The sequence below is a fragment of the Hibiscus syriacus genome, unplaced genomic scaffold (genome assembly GCF_006381635.1).
Source record: "Hibiscus syriacus cultivar Baekdansim isolate YM2019G1 unplaced genomic scaffold, ASM638163v2 tig00110372_pilon, whole genome shotgun sequence".
Taxonomy (NCBI): Eukaryota; Viridiplantae; Streptophyta; class Magnoliopsida; order Malvales; family Malvaceae; genus Hibiscus; species Hibiscus syriacus.
Genome location: NW_024062709.1, coordinates 602,385 through 617,504, shown reverse-complemented (window position 1 = coordinate 617,504; position 15,120 = coordinate 602,385). Strand labels below are relative to the sequence as shown.

General features: G+C 38.9%; 2 pseudogenes; one reads left to right on the top strand and one right to left on the bottom strand.

The window, feature by feature from the left end:
* Positions 1 to 5,094: 5,094 nt before the first annotated feature.
* LOC120121365 lies at positions 5,095 to 11,472 on the bottom strand (annotated as a pseudogene).
* A 1,730-nt stretch (positions 11,473 to 13,202) lies between these two features.
* Positions 13,203 to 15,008, top strand: LOC120121422 (annotated as a pseudogene).
* The last annotated feature ends 112 nt before the right edge of the window (positions 15,009 to 15,120 follow it).

Here is a 15,120-nt window from a genome sequence, read left to right as displayed (position 1 = left end):
TACCCCCCGTCATATGCATTTGTCCACATTTCTTTGCTGATGTCCATAATGTACTCGCACCCCTTCTTATTTTTGCCAAACAGCTCTTGTAGCATCGACTCAAACCTTTGAGGTAAGAGTTCGTAACCTAAGTCATTAGGAATATGTAATAGTTAATATGAAGTATAAATAAGTAATAAGAAATTGATAGAAAAATTGGGAAAAAGTAACATACCCATCCGCACGACTAACTGACGTTCATCGTTCTTCTTGTATTTTCCGTAATAGTTTGCAGCAATATGACGGACACAATAACGATGTTGAACATGTGGAGGTCTATACATTGTACCCAAAGAGTCCATTGCTGCTTTTATCCCGGCTCCTCGGTCTGAAATAATGCATACTCGTTCCCTGGTGACAACATGTAAACGTAAATTTTTAAGGAAAAAAGCCCAAGACTCAGTGTCTTCTCCTTGAACGAGGGCAAACGCAACAGGAAGAATATTGCGGTTTCCATCTTGGACCACAGCCAATAATAAAACTTGCTTGTATTTCCCATACAAGAAAGTACCATCAATTTGGACAATTGGTTTACAGTACTTGACTGCATTAATACACTGAGGGTAAGTCCAAAAGACTCGGTAAAATTGGCAGCGATCGCGAACCATTCGATCATTCACGTAATGATGTTGAGTTTCGAACTCAACAATTGTCCCGGGATTAAGTCTTTGCACAACATGAAACCAACTGGGCAGCTCGTTGTAAGAGGAATCCCATTCGCCATGAAGTTTGCAAATGGCATTCTATTTTGCCAACCACGCTTTTTTATATGAGACAGTGTACCCATATTGGGACTGTATAGCAGAAATCAACACTGCAACAGCTATATGAGAGCTTTGCTTCACAATGGGCATGATTGCTTGACAAATAATGTTGGAGTCCAAGTTGGGATGATCCTGGTTTATACCTGTTGCACAACATGTATGAGGACCGTTGTATCTGGTTAGTTCCCATAAGTTGTTCTTCCTCTTCCTCTTTGATACACGGACCATCCATTGACATCCGTTGTGACGTTGGACGCAGTAGCAGACATATTTCTCCGTGTTAGATCGATCAACTCGGGACTGAACTGAGTTACGAATATTGTAACTCTTTATTGCCATCATTGCTTCCTCCTTCGATGCGAACTCCATTCCAATATGTAAATTACCGTCATTGACTGATAATTGAAGTCCATAGTTTCCAACATCAGGAAGATCTGGAAATTCAGGCTCATACATTGCATCATAATCAGCCTCATACATATGTGCAGGAAGTTCGGCTGGTGTTGTATTTATCGGAACGTCATCCTCGTCATCATCAGAATGTACGTTAAACTGTGGTGAGTCAGGTTCAACGAATAATCCCGTTTCAGCACCATCTGCACCTGGCTCCCGAAGAGGTTCTTCTGGTGGAGATGAGGGTTCCTCCGATAATCCAATGTTGAGGTCAAATAAGTTCCCGCTTGCGTGTCCTCCCCTTGAACTTGAGGCCATTGTATCATGTGGGATGTGAATAGACTGTCGTCTCGTTGGCATTTCCATATGTAAGTCGAAAACATTGGCAGATGAATGTCTGCCCCTTGAAGTAGAAGAGATGTTGCCATATGAATTATTGGTGAAGCCATGTGGGTTGAGATCATAAGCAGTTGTAGATGAATGCCTTCCTATTGAACTTGATGGCATGGTATATGGCGTTGGATCCGCCATTAATGATGTGAAATCATTACATATAAGTTGTGTCGGGCTATCAACTTGATCAGTTTGATATGCAATGCCAAAGTGAGAGGAATATGAGAGACCACGAGTTACACGAACCTCAATAAAAGTGGCATACATTTCAATAAGAGATTGTGAACTCCCCATATGAGCATCAACCATCATAGAAACATCATCATCGTTTGAAAGCTGAAATGATGTATACGTGAGCGGAAAAAGTTCAGTAGGAAATCTGTATTGAAGTGAAGATAGTCTTCTCTGGCCTGCTGCACGAATCTTTAACGAAATTTTTGTGATTAACTCCTCAATTGTGATGTTTCTCTTCAAGGTTAAGGGGATATAATGATCTGACTCAAAAACAACCCCCTCTTCAGCTTCCTTAATTTCTCCATCATACAAAACAACAGCAGAAAGACGACTCATTTTCAGAGAATTTGAGAATTTAGAGTTTGGGAATTTGAGAATTTGAAAGATTGTGAACTGAAGTTTGTTTTGAAAGTTTATAATACGTTGCATATAATAGTTTCTATAATCGGTTCACTATTCACGTGAAGGCGCGTTCCCGGGGGCGCGCCTTCCATTATTTCGTCAGAGAATATTATCATTGCCCTATTATGTCATTCATGTCCCTCGGGGACACTAGATATATCAGTACCTATTATTTCACTATTCACGTGAAGGCGCGTTCCCGGGGGCGCGCCTTCCATTATTTCGTCAGAGAATATTATCATTGCCCTATTATGTCATTCATGTCCCTCGGGGACACTAGATATATCAGTACCTATTATTTCACTATTCACGTCTATCTATGTGTATATCGGTTCTCCCAAAGCGCAATCCAATCTCTGTGTCTCACCACCCAGTTAACATCTTTCTTTCCCCGTCTATCTATGTTATGCACGTCGTCTAAATTTCTAGGAGCTCCAGGAATATATTGCGTACAACCATACTGACGGAGCACGCGATCAACTGGATGCCACTCAATAATAGCATAACATATAAGAGGTATAACCGATATCCATACCTCTAATGACCCTCTAAGGTGGGGTGGGATGCAAGCTTTCACTTCATCGCTCGCATAAGGTATCCACTAAAACTGAAATATAAATATACAATTCAAATAAATAAAATATTCTAATTATATCTAACATTTTAAATTAAAATATTAATAATTAAACAAATTTAAAACATACCTCAGACCAGCTTTCGTATCAATAAGTAAACGAATTTCCTCTAAAACAGTAGGTATACTTTTATGGTCCTTTCTTTTCATCGACCACCTATGAAATATAATATAAACTAAATATCACCCTATTTAATTGAAAATATTTAAATAAAAATTTAGTTCGAAAATTACCTCAACAATAAGGGGAATACGTATGGTTCATTCACGATCGGGCATAAGAAAGGCATGCGGAACCACGCCCATGATTGTAGAAGCAGAAGACATCCACCGATAGCAGTTTTCTTATAATTCGTCGCCCGACACATTTCTCTAAAGAGAAATGCCAAAACTGCAGCACCCTAACTATATCTTCCAGCTTCATCAAAATCGATCAGATGCCGCAACCACATACAATGCACCTGGTTGCGAGATTTGTCGGGCATCAATATTCCTCCAATTATTCGTAGAATATATGCCCGAGCACATGCCTTTGCTTGATCCTCTGAAGCATTTTCATTTAAAACCTCAAAATTAGCTTTCAACCAAGATAAAGCTATTCTACCTCCATTAAACTCTGGCGGAGCAGCTCCAAGATAATCAATGCACATTGATTGCCAATCACCATCCGCCATACCACACATCATATTTCCGTCGACGGGAAGCCCCAGATGCATAGAGACATCCTCCAATGTAATTGTTGCCTCTCCACATGGAAGGTGAAAAGTGTGTGTCTCGGGCCTCCCCTCTCAATCAGTGCAGAAATTAGGACAGGTTCGAGTTTGCAACCGCCTATAATTGTTGCAATATACCCGAACCCAGCAGAAGCCAAATATGGCAAAATACGTTCCGGTGTCGGTATACGTGGATTTTAATAAAAGTTTCTAAAATACGATCAGCATCCTAAATAATATATATTTAAAAAGTAAAAATTAATATAAATTCATAATAACTTTAAAATAAAAATAAATTTAAATATTAACATTAATTATAAAAAATATTACCATATCGCTAAAATGTCTGGAGATATGATCAATATCCAATCGCAACAGCATTTCGTTTTCCATTATAACTGTAGACAAAACAATATAATTAGCAAAAAAATTAATAATTCTAAATAAATAATAATTATATAAATATTATTTTAATAAAAAATAATATTTACATAATATATTAATATAAAAAATAATAACTATTTAAAAAATACTAACATAAAAATAAATTTCTTACCACTAATAACAAATTTAAAACTCAAATAGTTGGAGAATTTGAGTTATATAAGAGAGGAGAAGATGATTTTGGTGTGAAGAATGAGTGAGGGTTGAGGGGGTTTATATAGGGGAGGAGGAGGGGTATTAGGAAAAACGGATGGGGGCATTTATGACATTTAATGGAAGGCGCGTCCCCGGGGATGCGCCTTCCACACGTGTCTGCTGATATGGCAAAGGCGCGTCCCCGGGGACGCGCCTTTCACACGTGGCATCCAACTCAGCGAAAACACGGTAAAGCGCGTCCCCGGGGACGCGCCTTTGCCAACTCAGCAGAAAGGGTGCTAGTTTTGGAAATATTGGTCGAACGGTGTTAGAAAAGTAAAAATAAAAATAAACGGTGTCAGTGGGGTAAAAAAGCCTATTTTCCTAGATAAAGCAGAATAGATGGCATTCCATTAATTCTCCTCTCTTTATGCATTATGGTTAGCAATGGAGCATAGCCATCACAGATACAAAGTATCAATTTTAATTCCTTATAATTAATAAAACACCATTCCAAGAGACATGATCATAATGGTGCATCAGAACCTGAAAAAGATCGGTACAGCTGCTGAGCACCCATGAAAACTGTTGGAATACTAATATGATGATCTTAATACTGTAGTAAAAAAGAACTAAACCTAGAACAATGCAATAGCTCATGTAAGATCAGGTATTCAACACATTAGGTCCAGAAAAATCAAATCCAATGCAAAATGAAAGGGACTAAAGGAAAACAGTCGGAGACCATAACAGAGGAAGTGATGAGGGAGACCATGTGTATTTGTGTGTGTGAGCTCTATCCTTATCCATTGTAACTAATCTAGACAGCATTGTGATGGAAGGGTAATGGATTCTCCAATATGCAGAGTTCAATAAACGAAAACAAGAAAGCACAAAAAAGGCACAGAAATAAATATATATTTCATTTGAAAGTGGTATATTCCACGAAAAATTTATATTACTTGAACAATATCCAAACATTATCAGTGACAACACTAGGAAAGTGTAAACGACTTAAATCAATATCCAAACATTAATGGTGACAACACTAAGAATGTATAAACAACAACAAAAAATATGCTGTACCGCCTAGTACTGCACGAATTGTTCTTCAGGTTATAGCTTCATTTACCCTCTTCAGTTTTAAGCACTTAATTCATTCCGGTGAGCCACATCATAAGTGGCATGAAGGCCAACAAACAGGTAGTACACTATCGTTACTGCACTGCAAATGATAAACCTCAAAAATGCCACAAGACCCAAAGATCCTATGAGAAACAAGTTCATCACAATTGACAAAGATGGCAACCAAGGAACAAGTGGAACTCCCCAGACCTTTGGAACACGCTGCTTGGAAAGAAATGCCATTCCCAAAGTCCCCGAGAACCAAACCAATCCAGCCACAGTGTATCCAATCCAGCCTCTCTCATCAGAATTCCAAAGTGCTGAAACTCCAATTGAGGAACCAATAACAATGAGCAAGCAGATGAGAAATTTTATCAAAACATTCTTTGGAGTAACATCCTTCACATAATATTGTCTCACAATCAATGCAACAACAATTAGCATAAAAATGAAGAGCGTACTGAAAGATAAAACGCTAGACAAAACATCTAAACTAGAGAAAAATGCAATGATAGCACTAATCGATGTCACCAGCAGGGTAGCATATACAGGAGTTCCAGTTTTGGGATGGACCAAAGCGAAAATAAGAGGAATCATGTGAGCTCTAGCGATCTGAGTCGTGTATCGAGTTTGGCCAAGAGATCCAACCAACAAGCTTGTGGTCATTCCCTTCAGTGCACATATGCTAACCAAATACTTGGCCCAACTCATCCCAATTTGTTCAAAAGCAACATAATATGCAGCATTTACATCAATCTTATTATACTTCACCATCATGGTCAATGCTAAAGCCATCAGGCAATAAATAACGGTAATTCCAGACATCGAACCAACCAAACCAATTGGAATATCCCTAGAGGGTTTCTTAGTCTCCTCAGCCGTATTTGCCACCATATCAAACCCTGTATACGACCAATAAACCACAGCCACTGCTTGAAAACGCCTTTTACCCCATATGGAAAAAAAGGTTCCAGATTAGAAGTTTTCGCATGAATAAACCCAAAAACTAAAACAAAAACAATCACCGCACCACTAACCAAAGAAGCAACCCAATTCAACCATGAAGTCCTCTTAGTTCCACTCATGGCTATCCCATTAGCAACCAAAATGTTAGGTATGGCTCATAAATATACCAGTAAAGAGGACAGGAGATGGAGCGGAGTGAGCGAAGCGAACACAGCGAACATCAACTGTCCTTACAAAGAAAGTCTCGTTGTGGGGTTACGAATTATGTGGGTTGGGGGTGCGAGGGCGCAGCCCCGCGGTATGGTACAGGGTTAATTTTGTAATTATGTACCAGGGTTTTCTATTATAAATAGAGATGTAACCTAGACCTAAAATATCATTGAATAAAAACTTCTAGCGCCGCCTAGGCACCGAGGACGTAAGCACATTGCCGAACCTCGTAAAATTCTCATGTTCTTTTGTTTTCTTTACCCGTTTTCGTCAACAATTGGTATCAGATGTCAGGAGCAAAATTCGAAGTCGCGAAATTCGATGGTCAGGGTAACTTCGGATTATGGCAAACGAGGGTGAAGGATCTATTGGCGCAGCAAGGGATCTTGAAGGCTTTGCGATCTACAAAGTCGGCGTCGATGGATGAGGAAGATTGGGAAGAATTGCAGCAGCGAGCGGCAGGAACCATACGATTATGCTTGGCGGACGAGGTCATGTATCACGTCATGCATCTATCGTCTCCAGACGAAATTTGGAGGAAGTTGGAAAGTCAGTTTATGTCCAAATCCTTAACGACAAAACTGTATCTGAAGCAGCGGCTGTATGGGCTGAAGATGCAGGATGATCACGATTTGGCGCAACACGTGAATGTCTTCAATCAAATCGTTTCTGATCTGGCTCGGCTTGATGTGAAAATTGAGGATGAAGACAGAGCGATGATTCTGTTGTGTTCGTTGCCTCCCTCTTACGAACACATGGTGACTACTCTTACATATGGGAAAGAGACTATCAATGTTGAGGAGATTACTGCAGCCTTGTTGGCTCACAACCAGCGGAAGCAGAATGCAGGGGAAAGCTCTCAAGCCGATAGCTTATATGTCAAGGGTAATCGAGATCGTGGACGGAAGCCAGAGAAGGCAGGGTCCGGGAAGCGGAATTCCAGATCCAAATCCAGGGATAAGAAGACGATTCACTGTTACAAGTGCAAGGAGGCGGGGCATATGAAGCGAGACTGTTCGAAGTTGAAAAAGCAGACTGATGAGAAGCGTGATGGCTCATCCAAGTCTGTGAACGTGGTCGAGGATGATAATTCTGATTGCAGTGAGGGTGATATGCTTTCTATTTCAACGACACAATTGACGGATGCTTGGATTCTTGATTCTGGATGTTCTTATCACATCACGCCAAATAGGGAATGGTTTTCGACATACAGGCCGGTTAATTCTGGTTCGATTTATTTGGGTGATGATCGATGTTGCAATATTGTTGGTATTGGTGATGTCAGAATTAAGATGCACGATGGCTCCGTTCGGACGTTGAGTGGTGTTCGACATATCCCAGACTTGAAGAAGAATTTGATTTCCTTGGGCACTTTGCACAAGAATGGTTTTATCCCTAAGGCTGACGAGGATAGGGAAACCATTCGGATTGTTAAAGGAGCATTGACTGTGATGAAAGGCAAGATGACTGCAGGGAATATCTACAGATTGTTAGGGAGTACCGTTGCAGGTGGAGTTCACTCTGTTGAGTCCTGTGATGATACGACAAAATTGTGGCATATGCGCCTTGCTCATCTTAGTGAACGTGGTATGGCAGAATTACACAAGAGAAACTTGTTGCATGGTGTCAAAAGCTGTAAGCTCGACTTTTGCAAGTATTGTGTTCTTGGTAAACAGACTAAAGTCCGTTTCAAGACTGCGAAGCACACAACTCAAGGGATTCTTGATTATGTGCATTCTGATGTATGGGGGCCTTCCACGACATCGTCTTTGGGTGGATCTAGGTACTATGTTACTTTTATTGATGATTTTTCACGGAAAGTTTGGGTGTATTTTTTGAAACAGAAATCTGAAGTTTTTGAGAAGTTCAAGCTGTGGAAAGCTGAGGTAAAAAACCAAACAGGACAAAAAATCAAGTGTTTGCGGTCTGACAATGGTACGGAGTACACAGATTCACAGTTCCTACAATTCTGTAAGGAGCATGGGATTCAGAGGCATTTTACAGTGCGCAAGACACCACAACAGAATGGTGTTGTGGAACGAATGAACAGGTCGTTGAATGAAAGAGCCAGATGTTTACGGTTGAATGCGGGGCTTCCCAAACACTTCTGGGCTGAGGCTGTTAACATGGCGTGTTACCTTATCAACAGATCGCCAAGGGCATCGCTGGCTGGGAAAGTTGCAGAAGAGGTATGGACTGGTCATGATGTTAGTTTTGATAACTTACGGATTTTTGGTTGTCCTGCTTATGTGCATGTACCTGCTGATGAGAGATCCAAACTTGATGCAAAATCGAAGGAGTGCATTTTTCTGGGTTACAAGAAAGGTGTCAAAGGATTCAAGTTCTGGGATCCAGTTGCGAAGAAAGTTGTGATTAGTAGAGATGTCGTTTTTGATGAACAATCCATGTTGCAGCAGAAGCAAGACACGACAGTGGTGGATTTCGAGCATTTTCCAGTTGAGAAACCAGAAACTTCTCAACCGACTTCTGGTGGTTCCACTACGGATGATTTTCAGGATTATAGTCTCGCCAGAGACAGGGTGAGACGGACGAATATAAAGCCTCCGAACAGATTGGGTTTTGAAGACTTGGTATCTTTTGCACTTATTGTTAGCAGTGATGATCCGGTTACTTTTCATGATGCCGTTACTAGTCAGGAAAACGACAAGTGGATGGCAGCCATGGTTGAGGAGATGGAGTCTTTGAATCACAATCGCACATGGGAGTTAGTTCCCCTTCCTGAGGGTAAGAAGCCGATTGGTTGCAAATGGGTGTATAAGAAGAAACCAGTAGTAACAGAAAAAGAGGGGGAGAAGTTCAAGGCTCGTTTGGTAGCGAAGGTTTTTTCACAGCAGAAAGGAGTTGATTATGATGAAATCTTTTCTCCTGTGGTCAGGCACACTTCAATCCGAGCAGTACTTGCATTGGTCGCTAGTTGGGATTTGCATTTAGAGCAGATGGATGTTAAAACTGCTTTTTTGCATGGTGATTTAGAGGAGCAGATCTACATGCGGCAACCTGAAGGTTTCACTCAACCTGGAAACGAGCATTTAGTTTGTAGATTGAAGAAATCTTTGTACGGGTTGAAACAGTCTCCGAGACAGTGGTATAAACGGTTTGACTCCTATATGATCAAGATTGGCTACAACCGATGTGAGTATGATTGTTGTGTCTATGTTAAGAGCCTTGATGATGGTTCTTTTATTTTTCTATTACTGTATGTTGATGATATGTTGATTGCTGCGAAGAACATGGATGATGTTATCGGTTTGAAAACTTTATTGAGTCAGGAATTTGATATGAAAGATTTAGGTGCTGCAAAGAAAATTCTTGGAATGGAAATTTGCAGGGACAGAGACTCAAGGAAACTGCGGCTATCTCAACGGGGTTATGTTGAGAAAATGCTAGAAAGGTTTGCGATGAGCAGCGCAAAACCAGTTAGCACTCCATTGGCGAATCACTTTAAGCTCTCATCAGAACAGTGCCCCAAGACAGATAAGGAAGCTGAAGATATGGCAAAGGTTCCGTATTCTAATGCTGTTGGCTGCTTGATGTATGCGATGGTATGTACTCGTCCTGATTTAGCTCATGCTGTTAGTCAAGTTTGTAAGTACATGTCTAAACCTGGTAAGCAACATTGGGAAGCAGTCAAGTGGATCTTTCGGTACTTAAAGGGTACTGTGGGACATGGAATTGTTTTTGGGAGTCAGCGGGATAATCCTTTGGTTGTAGGATATATGGATTCAGACTATGCAGGTGACTTGGATAATAGAAGATCTACGACAGGGTATGTCTTTACTCTTGGTGGAGGGCCTATTTGTTGGAAGTCTACTGTTCAATCTATTGTGGCTCTATCTACAACTGAAGCTGAGTACATGGCAGCGGCTGAAGCTGCAAAAGAAGCTTTATGGCTTACTGGTTTAGTGAAGGAGTTGGGTGTTCAACAAGGTGGAGTTCAGTTGCTTTGTGATAATCAAAGTGCTATTCACTTGGCTAAGAATCAGGTGTATCGTGCTAGAACTAAACATATTGATGTAAGGTTCCACAAGATCAGAGAGTTGGTTGCATCTGGAGAGGTTTTGTTTCAGAAGGTACATACTGATGAGAATGCCGCTGATATGTTCACTAAGCCAGTTACGACAGACAAGTTCAAGCATTGCTTGGACTTGTTGAATGTTTCGAGTTGTTAAAGAATCAAGGTAACCCAACCCACATTGAATTTTCCAAGAGGCAGGATATTCGCCAAGGTGGAGATTTGTTAGGTATGGCTCATAAATATACCAGTAAAGAGGACAGGAGATGGAGCGGAGTGAGCGAAGCGAACACAGCGAACATCAACTGTCCTTACAAAGAAAGTCTCGTTGTGGGGTTACGAATTATGTGGGTTGGGGGTGCGGGGGCGCAGCCCCGCGGTACGGTACAGGGTTAATTTTGTAATTATGTACCAGGGTTTTCTATTATAAATAGAGATGTAACCTAGACCTAAAATATCATTGAATAGAAACTTCTAGCGCCGCCTAGGCACCGAGGATGTAAGCACATTGCCGAACCTCGTAAAATTCTCGTGTTCTTTTGTTTTCTTTACCCGTTTTCGTCAACACAAAAGTACCACAACTGCAAGTGGATCTAAAAGATTAAATCCATCATGCAAAGAATCAACCTTAATTCTCAAAAAATCAGAATCACTCTTAATCATACTAGCAAAATAAGAAGACCATGACCTTCCTAAACTTGCAGCTCCCGCTAAAGCTTCTAGAAGAATATTAACAGCAGATATAAATGCAATTAAATCACCTAATTCAATACGAAGATATGAAAATGAACCACCAGCTACGGGAACCTCAGCTGCAAATTCAGTGTAACAGATAACCGACAGCAATGCTGAAAGCCCAGAGACAGCATAGGACAAGACAATAGCTGGACCTGCATGATTATGAGCTTCTTGACCTGTTATGACAAATATGCCAGAACCAACAACTGAGCCAAAGCTTAGGACAAGACAATAGCTGGACCTGCATGATCATGAGCTTCTTGACCTGTTTAATACAAATAAAATTGTATATGGGTTCAGTTTAGGCTTAATACAAATAAAATTGGGTAAATTATTCTTTAAATTTATTTTGGGTGTTTAAATAATTTTTTTATTAAAAATAAATATTTATCGTTTTCTTCCTTATTATTTTAGGTATTTGATTTATAAACGTTGTTAAAATACTTTATTAAATGACATATGTCACGTTTTAATAATTTAAAAAAAAGTTATTTAAAAAAAAAAAAAATTTAAAGTATTTTAACGGAGGAAACGGGCTATTGCTGTTGGTAATCAATTGAAGAAGCTGAGTGTGGTACAAGAAGGAAGAAAGTCAAGGTAAAGAACAGATTAAGTTATATGTTTCAGTGACCATTCCTAGAATTTATAGATTTAAAGAGATTGGAATGAGGGTAAGAGGAATGGTTGATAGTGAAAATTCGACAATGAATGGATGGTCTTTCGATGATGATGACTGATAACTGTTAATATGAGTTGAAATGAAAGATTTTAAGATTTTTTATAGTCTTAGGGGTCATTTTGATATTTTTGAAACATTTGATTTTTTTACATTTATTTTTATATTAAGCCTCATGTTTATATCATTTTCAGCTTGATAAATTTGCGAGACAATTCAAGGAGGTTGTTTTTCTTATATTAAAATATAATATAAAATTCAATACCTCAAACATGTCCGTATTTCATCGGAGAAGAGTGATAAAATAAGTTCCTTGACCTGATTCTGATCCTATTGTGAACGACAATCGTCCTTTATTTGATCAATCGGATTAATTAAAATAAAAATAGATAGTTTGTTAAAATAAAATCAATTTATCCGATACAAAATAAGAAAATGCATTATTTAATTGATAACTTAACATGTAAACTTGCTTTCCCCTAAATTTCTGGTTAATTTCATCCTTCCACGATCCTCTAGTAGAAAAGTAAGCTTTTGCTTCTGCCACCTAAAACATCCTCATCTGAGAATCTGAAATGCAGAACCATTTGGTTGTAGCTAGGGGTGTAAACGAGCCGAGTCGAGCTCAGCGATACTCGAGCTCGACTCGACTCGAAAACTCTTAAATGCAGCTCGATTTGACTCGAAAACTCGCGAGCTTAAAATTTTTAAGCTCGACTCAAACTCGAAATCTTGAATTGAAGCTCGTGAACAGCTCGAAAAGGCTCGAAATAAAAAAAATTCTTAAACTTAACTAGATTTAAGCCTCAAACTCGAACTCGAAAACTCGAACTCGAACCTAAAACTTAAATATATGAAAGTCTTACTGTATTTTTAAAAAAAAATCAACACATAAATGTTAATATTATTAATAATTTATTTTTTTTTTAAAATAAAATCTTAATATATTATATTTTCGAGCTGCTCCCGAGCTTTTTCGATTCGAGTCTATTCGATCCGAGTATTTATCGAGCCTTGACCGAGTCAATCTCGAGTAACTCGCGATCTGTCTCGTCTCATTTACAGCCCTAGATGTAGCAGGCTCAGAGTATCATCCACTCCATTCTTCCTCACCAGATTTACTTCTCATACTTCTGTAAACAACCTATAGTTTAGTGACCTAATTAAAAAAATTCATGATTCGTTTTAGAAAATAGAACCAAATTATAGTTTAATGACTATACAGATAGTTTACCCTAACAATAAATAATACATTGATTTTTGTCCACTGCAGAAGACAAGTTGGTAGCCAAGCTGGGCAGGCAGCTTCTTCAATCTAATTCCACCACTCAAAAAATCAAAATAATCATTTTTCTTTTCTTTTCTAGTTCATCCATAAGCATACCCCGAACCCAATCAAACTCTCCAAAAGAAGGAAAAAGGGAAATGAGCGGTGACGAGAAAAACACAGCTGTAGTTGTAGATCATCAGCATAACCAATATGGAACTTTCCAAGGAGTAGCCAACTACCCTCCTCCTCAACACCATGGCCCTGCTATTGGGTTTCCTCAGCCTGTTCCACCACCTGGCCTCCATGAGCCCTCTGCTCCACCTCCTCACTATTATTCCCAAGGTTATCAAACCGTTCCAGGTTGGCCTTGTCTACAAATAAGAAGAAAAAATAACTTTCTTCTTTCGTGATTTGTCAACCAAAGGAAGGATTTTGAGATTTGGGTTTCTGTTTATTGAATGATTAACTTGTTTTTTGAGATGAAAATTCCATTTTTTTAAAGAAGATAGGTGTATTTATGTATTAGGAGTTTTATAATTACAGCAGGCATTGTTCTGTTTTTGATGCAATAGAAAGACTTTCTGATTCTCGAGTATGAGAGAATTTTGATGGATAAAAGGAAAGAGAGTAGGAATCCAAATTTTGCCATTATAGTTGACATATTTTGCTATAAAATTAAGAACATGTATATAACCTTTCAGGAAATTGTGAAAAACTCTAGATTTGACCTAGCTGATCTTGTTGCAAGAACAACATCTGTGATTGAAAATCCTAGGTTTGCTAAATCTCATGCGCATACTGTGATTCATAGATATGTACAAGATTAGTGAAATATTGGTATTTTTGCAATTCGAGTTGGTGTGTTTGAGTTTCTTTTGTCTTATATGATTGAGTTGATATCAATTTCATGAAAGAAGAATAGTGAATGTACCTTTGATGTCTAGGTTATGCTGTTGCTGAAGGAAGACCTGTAAGAGCGCCGGCTACCGTGCTGCGGCTGTGGCCTTGGATGGTTCTTGTAAGCCATACATTGTTTTAAGAGTTTTTTTAGGTATAATGCAAACAAATAATAGCTTAAAGAAGATGTTTTCCTCCACCTCCAATCGCTGTACTCGACCGAAATCAGCTGCACAATCCACATGACATGTATTTTTATACAAATCCACATAATATTTATTATTGTAGCGCTTATTGTTTCCTGAATCCATAGCTACCCCTTAAATAGTCTTATGATTCTTGATCTATAAGAGGAGTATCCCTTTTTTGAAGGTTTATCATTGGCTTTTTCCTTGGGGCAATCCCCTGGTACATTGGATTATTTATGCTACTTTGTGCGAGGGAGAGGATGGACCACAGAGAGAAACCGGGATATATCGCTTGCACAATTGCTGTGAGTATCATTTCTGTTTCGGTCTTTCTCAATTTTATGAAAGTCATGTTGCATTGAAATGACTATCAACTTTCAGTACACACATATTGGTAATATATATTACCGGTAATGAAGTTTATAACTGATTAACGGGACTGTTGCTGCATGTGCAGGCTGTTCTTGCTACAATTGCTATTGTCCTTGGTGTAACAAAGGGAATAGATGATTGATAAGTTCTTCTGGGTTGTGTATATGTGTGAAAATAAGGTATACGCGTTTTTCTTGTAAGCTATCACTATGACAATTTGGTAGAAGAATCCTTGTTAAGCACGATGCATGTTATTGAACATTAGTTGATATTTGTTTATCATCATTGCTCTAAAAGCAATGCAGATTGTTAAATTTAAAACTTCTACATATATTTATATTAAGCCAATGGAAAAAAAAGTTCACATTGTAATTTGTGTTAAGTTGTGTTGACATGTCAAATATTGATGCCTGTGTTCAAAGATCAAGCATAACCTTTATGTATGTAGGCATCCGTAAACGCTGGCGAACTAAGTTGCACAATCATGTACATGG